The sequence below is a fragment of the Nannospalax galili genome, unplaced genomic scaffold (genome assembly GCF_000622305.1).
Source record: "Nannospalax galili isolate Female #2095 unplaced genomic scaffold, S.galili_v1.0 scaffold680, whole genome shotgun sequence".
NCBI classification, from domain to species: domain Eukaryota; kingdom Metazoa; phylum Chordata; class Mammalia; order Rodentia; family Spalacidae; genus Nannospalax; species Nannospalax galili.
In genome coordinates, this window is record NW_008348218.1 from 1,098,375 (window position 1) to 1,109,173 (window position 10,799).

Consider the following 10,799-nt stretch of genomic DNA (forward strand, 5'->3'; position numbering starts at 1 on the left):
CCCAGCACTTGGGAGGCAGAGGCAGGACGATCTCTCAGAGTTCAAGGCCAGCCTGGTCTACATAGTGACTTTCAGGTAAGCTGGGGTTACAGGTCTGTCTCAAAAAGACCAAAAATAAATGGATAAATAAATATATTTACATCTGGGGCTGGAGAGATGGCTTAGTGGTTAAGAGCACTGACTGCTCCTGCAGAGGACCAGGTTTGGGTCCCAGCACCCACGTGGTGGCTAACAACTGTCCATAACTGCAGTTCCCGGGGATCTGACACCTTCTTCTGACGTCTTCACACACATGCAGTTACACACATGCAGGCAATACACTCATACACATAAAATAAAAACAATAAATAAGAAGTAAATACATATATTTACATTCATAGACAAAAGCTTTACCCAGCCTTACCCAAAGAAGCTTTCCTTTGCAATGAACAGGCAGATATTCATGGCTGCCCAAGGTACTAAGAATAATTGACAGTTGAGTGGTCAGCCCCAGATAGGACACGGAACATTTAGGAAGAATGGGCAGAAAATAAGAGAGACAGGAGAAGGCTGCAAAACACTGTATTCTGGGCATGAAAGCATCATGACCTCACCACAGTTATCGTTGCCTGTATGAGGCCTGCACAAGATTGGACCTGTCATGAGCCAAGCACAGATCAGGGAGGGACTCATCGGACCATACCCTACCCTGATAAACTGTTGGCTACTGGTGGATTCTGAGGATGAAGCAATTATGGTCTTCACTTGTGTACCCACGGGTAATTCATCAGGCTCCAATGGATAGCTCAAAACTCATGGTCACACAGACAGCCCTGGTTAAACTCAGAGGGTCATAAGACAAAACACAAAGACACTAATGTGAGAAAGAGATGTGTGAAGAGGAAGGGGATTGGGAAGGGAAGGAGGGAAACAGGAAAAGGCAGGGGTGAGAGTAACCAGAGTGCATTTTATACATGCATGAAATTTCCAAAGAAGAAAATTAATATATTATATATAAATATATAGTATATAAATAAATACATATATAGAAATGCTATCTAGGTGTGGTGGTACATGCCTGTGATCCCCAGCACTTTGGAGGCTGAGGCAGGAGGATGATGAGTTAGAGGCCAGCTTGTGGTACATGGAGAGCCCCTGTCTCAAAGCCAAAAAACAAAAATAATAAGACTGATCTCTGACCTGCTTGGGAAAGGTGAGAGGACTAAGGCTTCCACCGGCAAGGGCTCTGAACAGGGCAGCACACAGCCCAGCAGCAGAGGGTGTCCAGTCATTGTCCTGCATTTCAGTAACTAAAATTTGGGCTTTCAGTTTCTGTTAAAAAGTTGAAAGATGAGCCCACTTTTGCATATGACAGCAAGCTGAGAAGTACTATGCCCTCCAGAAGAGCTGAGTGCCTGCTCTCCTGCTCTACTCATCCCTTCTCTGCCTGTTTTCTGACACTAAACTTGCTTGACCCCCTTGAAACCCTTTGTGGGCAACCTCTGGAATAAAGCAACCCTACCCTATAGCCTAAAATCTTACCAAGAAGTCTGGGATTCCTGATTCTAGTTTCCTTCGGCCCACCTTTCCTGATTTTCTCCCAATACCAGCCTTCCTTTACCATTCCTACAATGTGCTTAGTTTGTGGACAGTGGTTGCTGGCCTTTGGGATGGCCTGGGATTTTCCCTCTGATTTGGCAGACAGTTAAACCTCCATGCAAATTCCCAGTCAGCATCTGGAGCCAGCTGGGAGAGTGTGGCTGGTGTGTGAGTTCTCAGGAAGGAAGCGTGGAAGTGAGTGGAAAGAGGCCCAGTCCTGTCCTCAGGAAGCAGGGGGTGTTTCTCAACTCACAAGCTAGCTCAGGAAGTCTGCAGGCTAAAAGACAAGAGCCTCCACCTTGCCCAGGTAACTTTCCCTGGCACAGTCTATGTTGTTAATAGACACAGAGATTAAATCAGGCCTCTCCTCTCTCGCTCCTAGAGTTTATTCACAAACTGGGTTAAGGCTGGGCAAGTCCTCTGTCTCAGTCCATTACCTTGAAAGAGTCTGAGCTCCTAATCCCAGTTGAGACTAATGACCAATCACAGCCTGGGAGAGGGTACGGCAGGGGGCCGGAGAGGGGCAAGTAAAAATATTAACCTTGGGAGGGAACAGAGTCTGCCCTGAGAATGTCCAAGCCCACCCTGGGAGAGGGTCTCAGGGACACCCACAACACTCCATCCCAGTGCCATTAATTTCAGTCCTTGCTCCAGGGAGAGAGGGGCCCTCAGGTACACTAGGAGAAAGTCAAGGCATGTCCCAATATTCGTCACACAAGGAGTGAAAAGAAGTGAAGTGAAGCTGGACCCCAGGGCCAAGGCTCATTCCATTTCCTCTGCCAATGTCTGTCTGCTGCATAAGCTCCTGGCTGCCAAGCCAGAAGAGGCAGGGAGCCAGCCTAGCTGTTCCCACAGGTGAATGATCACAACCTCAAAAATAGCAGAGCTGGAAGGGGGCCAGGAGAAGGTCAAGGGTAGTGATTTGTTTCCTTATTTCTCTTCTTTCCTGCTTTCTTTTTATTTCTTTATTTTAAAATGTGTGCTGAAGACAAACATCTTGATTAAGATACTACCACAACTTTGGCAAGTGTTTTAAAACAGATTTGTGAACATAATGCTTCCCTTTCAACTGACGGCACTTTGAAAAGACAATACATCAAATCAACCAACAGGAACCAACATCAGTTCAAAATTCTTATATATTTGACCACATAACTTATGTTCCCACATGCTAAAGCCAGTGATAGGCTCAGTCATAGTCAACAAACTCCACAGAGGGAATGCTTGTGCTGTTGGATGAGTCATGGTATGTTGTGGTTAAATACATCCATTCTTTTTTTTAAGATTCATTTTAATTATTTTTATTTATGTGTGTGTCTGTGTTTGTGTATGTGTATGTGTATGCCAAATGTGCGTGTATCTGTGGAGGCCCAAAGAAGACGCTGGGTCCTCTGGAGCTGGAGTTCTAGGTGGCTGTGAGCAACCCGACTTGAGTGCTGAGTCCCAAACTCAGGTCCTCCACTACAGCAGCAAGTGCCCATAACCACTGAGCCACTCTTTTTATATACCCAGAACCCAGAATGTGAAAGAAAGAAATACTTAAACATAGAGGCCATGTGTGTAATAGCCTCTCACCTATTTATATACTGATACAAAACACTTTTTTGAAGAGAGATGTCCAAAGATGCTAAGTCAGTGGGGTTTTATTTTTTTCTTTTTCTCTTCCTTTGTGAGCTAGGAATTGAGGCAAATGTTCTACTGCTGAGCTATATGCCCAGCCCTGAGCCCTAGTATTTCAAATACTTTTCACTGGAGGAACAGGAAAAGGAACGCTACTATGGTTCAAATAAACCGTTTCTGGATTTCTTTTCTTAAGACTTTCATAAAAATGATGTATGTATGTGTGTGCTGGATCATTTCAGTAACATCTTGACCTGGGTACAGCAAACATCAGCTGAGGAACAGTCTCCACTCAATTGGTCTGTGGCCATGTCTGTGGGGGCATTTTCTTGATTGTTGAGTGATGTGGAAGAGCCCAGACTACTGTGGGTGGTGCCACCCCTGGGCAGGTGGTCCTGTGTCAGGTAAGAAAGCAGACTGAACACAGGCCAAAGGAGCACATAAGCCATGTTTCTTCCTGATCTGTGCTCCAGGTTCCTGCCCTGTGTTCCTGCCTTGGCTTCCTCTTAATGATGAACTGTGAGTCATGAGCCAAATGAACTCTTTCTTCCCCGGGTTGGTTTTGGTCAGTGTTTTTATCACAGCAGTAGAAAGAACTAGGACAGTGTGCGTGCTGTTTGTATACGCCATATGAATTCAGGTGCCCTAGTATTTCAAATACTTTTCACTGGAGGAACAGGGAAAGAAACCCTACTGTGGTTCAAATAAACCGTTCAGAAGAGGGTGTCAACGTCTGTGGAGCTGGAGTTATAGTCGGTTGTGAGCTGTTCAACATGGTTGATAGGAACTGAACTTGGGCTCTCTGGAATAGTGGCAAGTACTCTTAATCACCAAGCCATCTCTCCAGCCCCCTTTTCCTATTTGCTATACATATTTTCACTACAGGAGATTGAAAACTCATGTGTGCTAAGCACACTCCACCACCCTTGCCATTTATTTTCAGACATTACTACATAAAAGCTCACATACTAAAAATAAGTTTGTACATCAGTGATCATAGCCAATCCTTTACTGTATAAACAAGAAAACTGATATATAGAGAGGTCTAGAAGGCACAGAAATACTATCAAAAAGCCAGGCAGGGGCTCACTTTTTGTAAAATTAATGTGACAATATAAAGAACATTGTTTGAACTCCAGTATTTTTATGTGTCTTTGTTATAGCAGCTTTATTATTTAGGTATTACTAAGTAACAAATTACTCCAAAACTCAGTGGCTTAAAACAAGTACTTAGGGCTGGCGAGGTGACTCAGTGGAAAAAGTCACTCACTTCCAAGCCTGAGGACCTGAGTTTGAGCCCTGGAAACCACAAAGTGGAAGAAGAGAATTACTAGTTTTCCACTTATCTCCAGTCCCCCTATAAATAAATAAACGTATTTTTAATAAGCAAGTTTTTAGTGTTGTCTCACAGTTTCTGTGGACCCGGAGCACACAGCATGACTGTGTTTCTGCCTCAGGGTCTCTCAGGAGGTGTCAGGGGCCACTGTCATGGGTTCACTCCCAGGCTCACTCCCAGGCTGTTATCAGAGAGCCAAACCTAGATCCTCACCATGTGGCTTTGCCACGGGTAAGTGGGTTTATGGCATGTTGAGGACTTACTTCATCAGAGCAAAGGATCCAAGAGCCAGAGGGGCCAAAAGGAAACCTCCATGCATTTTAATGACCCAGTCCCCAAAGTCAAGCACTCAACTTTTACTTTATACTGTTGGTTGCAAGTCAAGTCTAGCCCAGACTCACACAGTTGGGAACTTGACCCCACCTCTCAAAGAATATAAAAGACAAAAAAAGTGAAGCAAAGACTTACCATGTTGCTAAGACCGGCCTTTACTCCTGGACTCAAGTGGATCCTCCTGCCTCAGCCTTCACCACCACTGAGACTACGGGCACATGTCCTCATGCCCAGCTAGGAAATTGCCAATCTATTTTCCAAATCACCACAGTAGCTTTAACCCACACAGTAACATGCTAGATGTACTAAGTCCTAATCCAGGGCATATCCTGAGCCACAGTACCTTGTGTAGTTCAAGGACTGCAGTGACCAACATCATCGGGGCTTATTTCATACAATGCAGACTTGTCTTACCCAACCACTATACTATTAGGAAAGCAGCATGTTTTGTGGAGAGACAAGGGTTCATTGGAATTCTAGCATCAACCCTTGACTTAGTTGATCTAAGATCTAACCTTCCCAATCTTCCATTTTTACTTTATAGGAAAACAGAAAATACTAATTTCTGAAGGGTTGTGGAGCAGAATCCATAAAACCACGCAGAAAGCCTCTCAGCATAGGGTTTGGTCCAGGTGGGGAAGCTGTCAATCAAAGGCATTCTCCCAGCCTTTGCTTTCCTCACATCTCCACTCTGGCACGGGAGATGGTTCCGCTCTGACTGAGAGTATGTGCTTCCTTCCAGAAAGCCAAAAATACAGCAGAATGCCTGAGTCACCAGGTTAGTGGGACGCCTGCACCTCCATGTCCTCCCAGCTTCTTCTGATGCTTAAGGAAAGGCATGGGGATGGAGAGAGATAGCTCAGTGGTTAAGAGTGCCCACTGCTGTTTCTGAGGACCCAAGGTCAGTTCCCAGTACCCACACCTAACCACCTGTAACTCCAGTTCTTGGGAATTACACATCTCTGGCCTCTTCAGGAACATGCACCCGAGTGCACATACCTTCAAACAGACACATAATTATTAAAATAATAAAAAGGGGGGTTTTGGTCTTTTTGAGACAGGTTCTCCCTGTAGCCTCAGCTGGCCTGGAACTTGCTATTGTAGACCAGGCTGGCTTGGATCTCTCAGAAATCTACCTGCTTCTGCCTCCCAAATGCTGGGATTAAAGGATGCCTGAAGAAATGCTTAGGAGATAAACAGGGCACAGGGAGTGGTGGCACACACCTTTAATCCAAACACTGGAAAGGCAGAGGCAGGAGGATCTCTGTGAGTTGAAGGTCAGCCTGGCCTACATAGTGAGTTCCAGGCTAGCTAAGACCCTATTTTAAAAAGACCAAAAAAAACCTGCAAGAAAAGAAAGCGGGAAAAGATACATAGGCAAAGTTCTCCACTCTGTCATAGCCTTGAACAGTGCTTTTCCTCCAGTGCCACAGATACGTTTGACCCCTACTGGACTTCGTACATGGGAGGTGGAGATGGAAGATGGATGGAAAACACTGACCAGGATCTGGAACCTGGCTAGGCAGATCACAAACACCTATGGAATTGCATCCCTGAAGGAATCCTAGTTCTGAGGCCTCCAGGATTCCAGGATGGAGGAAGGCCAGAATTTCAAAAATAAAAAGTGGGAAAATACTTAGCCTGGTATATAATGAACATCCCTGAGTCCCTTCAAGGACTTACATGATCCTCTCATTGAGAACTCTTTTCTAAGATATCAAAATGTTTGGGGAGATACAGTCACAAACCGTCTCATCTCGAAGCATGACACATTTCCTTGGGGTATACTACCATTCTGTATATCTCATTTTGTGAGTGGAATAGAGGTTTGTGGGAGAAGAGTCTCTATAAAAGAAGTGGGGTAAGTGAAGCGTAGGCCCTGTACGCTTCCTAATTTGGTTCTCTTCCTGACCCAAAATCCTCTCGCCTCCATTTACTGCTTGTCTGGAATTACACACATGGCCGCTACCGGCTCTAGGCTGTCTCTTTCGCTATGCAAAAGCTTCTTAGTTTGATGCAATCCCATGGGTCAGTGTTGTTTTGTTATTGCTGCTTCTTTTTTCTTTTCTTTCTTTCTTTTTTTTTTTTTTTTTTTTTTTTTTTTTTTTTTTTTTTTAATTATTTTTTTTAAAAAACCCCACTTGTTTTTTAAATCATTGTTTTACAACAGCCCTGGCTGGCCTGGAGCTCACAGAAGTCCTACCTTAGCCTCCCAGATGCTAGATTATAGGTGTGACCACCACACCCAGTTTAAGAATTCAGGTTTAACGTTTAGCTCTGATTTTGTTTCTTTGTTTGTTTTCAGGCGGGTCCCACACATAATCCTACTTTGCCTGGAACTCATCTACCTACCTCTGCCTCCCAGTTCTGGGATTAAAAGCATGTGCCTGCCACCACACTTGGCTGGCCCTTAGGTCCATTTTGAGTTGATTTTTGTGAAAAGTGAGAAGAGATCTAGTTTCATTCTGCATCAACAGTTTTTCCAACACCATCTACTGAGGAGTCTGTCTTTTCTCCACTGTTTGTTCTTGGCACCTTTGTCAGAAATCAGTTGGCTACATGAATGTAGACTGATTTCTGATGAATCAACCTATTCAGAAAGCCCAAGCCAAAGCCCTTCTTTCAGTCTGCAAACTCTCAATGCAAGCCATCCTCTGAGTCACTGAACTGAAATCACACTGGTGAGGAGGGATAGGGTAGGAACTAGGGAAGGGATATTAACAGTTTTCCAAAGGCTCAGGAGAGCTTTCTGGATACTTAAATGTGAGGCAAAGAAAGTAGAAATTATAGAACATTTGACCATCACTGTAGTCATGGTTCCTGTGGGTGTGACCAACACATTCACTATTCTATTAGTATCTGCTGAGAATCTCCCCTGGTCCTGCCTTCTAGCTGTTTTCCCAAAGAAGCTCTCTTTAGCCTGAAGGGGAATAGGGTAGAGAGTCAATTTCCCCTTCAAAGACTCTTCCTAGGTCACAGCTTTGCGCTAAGGACACCTAGCAGGCCAGCCTTAATCAAATTAGGATCACCCATCACACCTGGCCCAGAACCACTGGATAGATATGGCCATCCATCTAGTAACTACTGTGCACACTTGGAATTTGTTTTTTCAAGTAGAATTCATTTTTCTGTGTAGTTTTAGGTCACAGCAAAACTGACAGGAAATGGGCTGGAGAGATGGCTCTGGTGATTAAGAGCAGGATGGAGGTTTCAATTCCTAACACCCATGTGGCAGCTAACAACCATCTATAACTCCAGTTCTGGGGGCTCCAACGCCCTCTTCTGTCCTCTGAGGACACTGTATGACACAGTTGCACTTAAATACAAGCAGGCAAGAGCCAGGCATGGTGTGGTGGTGCATGCCTTTAATCCCAGCACTCCGGAGGCAGAGGCAGGTAGATCTCTGTGAGTTCAAGGCCAGCATGGTCTACATAAGTGAGTTCCCAGCCAGCTGGGGCTACAGGGAGGCCCTGTCACAAAAAGACAAAAAAAAAAAAATTTTAAAAACTGTGACAATGTCAGACAGAGAATACCCATACACCTCCTGCCTCCACATTATGCACAACCTCCCCCATTACCAGTATTCCCCACCAAAGTGGTGCAACTGGCAAACCTATGCTGACACACCAGTGTCACCCAAAGCCTACAGTTTACATTTGAGCCCATACTAGGTCGTGCACATTTTATGGGTATAGACAAATGTATGATGACACGTGTGTACCATTAGTTTCGCTGTGTTCAGCCAGTTATCCCTTCCCACCAGTCCCTGGCAGCCTCTGGTCTTTCACTTTCTCCCTAGATTTACCTTTCCCAGAATGGCATGCTATTGGGATCAAACAGTACACAGCTACATGGTTTGTTTGTTATCTCCAGACTAGCTCTGAAAGAAATAACAAATCAGTTAATCGATTGATAAACTACAGTAAGTGGGCCCTCCATACTGTTGAATTATGCAAATATGGGGGGGTCTTCAACGTCCTGGGATCTATAGTTTATATGCAAATCCCATGACATTGTCTACAAGGGCCTGGAGCATCTGAAGATTTTGGTACCTGGGGAGTCGTGCAACCAATCCCCAGAGATAGGAAGACTGCATTTGTTCCAGCAGCTCTGTGTCTTGGGACAGGACATTTGATACTTTCATTGATCATACTCAGAACAAAGCACTCACAGGCATTAGCTTTCTTGGGTGTCAGGAATTCCCCAGAGTTAAAGTATTCAGCTCCAATTAACAGATTGGATAGGGAGATAAGAGATGTCACAGGAAGATTAAGACATTCTTGTATGTTTTTGCTTATTTGTTTGTCTCCTCCCACATTGCAATCGCCCTGAGGAGCAGATTTCCTGCTGTCTAGGACAGCATAGATGGGGCTCCTGAGCTGAGGTGCTTGGCATCCTACTGTAAACTGGAGATTACTTTAAGTGGAAAGATAAACAAAAACAGAAATTAGAGACTGGCTGTATGGCACACATCTTTAATCCCAGCACTCCGGAGGCAGAGGTGGGTGGATTTGAGTTCCAGGCCAGCTACAGCTACCTAGTGAGACCCGGTTTCATAAAAAGCAGGCCTCTCTCCACTTTGACTCTCCCAGCCTCATTCACTCTCCCATCTCCCCCGCCCTTCTCTCCTAGTTTGGGTCCTGACCCATTCCTTGTCTTGGGGCCCCAGACACCAGGGGAACCAATACTGTTTCCTGATCCTTTTCATCCAGACCAACATAGTGCCTTCTCTGGGCCACAGGAGCACTGCTTCTGGGCCTAGCCCAAGCCTCACTTCCCTCTGCTTCCCTGGGCTCAGAGTCCCAACCCAGATCCTCAGTGCAGTTCCCAGGAGTCCTTGGGGCCTCTTCCCGCCCCATCTGCCTTTGCAGCTCTGGGTGGCACGGCCACCAGCTGCCCTAGACCACCATCTTTCCTGGGCCCGGCTCCCAGGCCAGTCCAACTCCCAAGTGCCTGAGGCCAAAATTATTCTTGGAGGGATCCAGACCTTAGGAGAAAGCCTTATAATATTTGACCCTCATCTGAATTGGGCCTCTGTGGGAACTCCTGAAGACAAAAGCGATCTGGCCACTCCAATATAAAATCAAAAGAGAGAACCAGAAGCTTAGACGAACCAGCTTTTCATTCCCAAAAAGTAAACTACAAAGACACAGAAAGTTCACAAAAAGAAGCAGACCTAAACTTGGAGGCCTGAGTCTCACACAAGAATCAGAAAGTACAAAAGAAATTCACATATCAAAATCACAGAGAAAAAATAAAAACATGAAAAATCAAAATAACATATCCCCACAAAATATCAATAGTCCTCTAGAGGAGTACAATGAGAACACCCTAGAGATAATGCAGGACATGGAACACAAAAGAACAATTATAAACATGATCAAAGAAATCAGTGATTTAAAGAACACACAAAGAAATCAAAGAACTGAAGAAAGATAGGGATAAACTTCTGAATGAATTCAAAAAAGTTAGAAATATTCAGTACTCAGGCTGAAATGAAGAAGGAAGTGAAACACTCAGTAAGCCAATTAGAAATGACAGGAGAAAGCTTCACCAACAGGATGAATGAAATGGAAAAAAGAATATCAATATGGGAAGATAAAGTGGACAAATTATACTACTCAAGCAAAGATTATGAAAAATTTAAGAAAACACAAGAATGGAATATGCAAGAATTGTGTGACACCATAAAAAACCAAACTTATGAATCATATACATACAGGAAGGAGAAGAATCTCCGGATAATGGTATGGACCAGATCTTCAACAGGATTCTCTCTATAGCACATCATAGTAAAAACACTACATGAACAAAAGAAAGAGACAATTCTGAAAGCTGCAAAAGAGAAACAAGAAGTCACATATAAAGGAAAACCCATTAGGATTACAGCTGACTTTTCAGTGCAAACTATGAAAGCCAGAAGAGCCTGGAC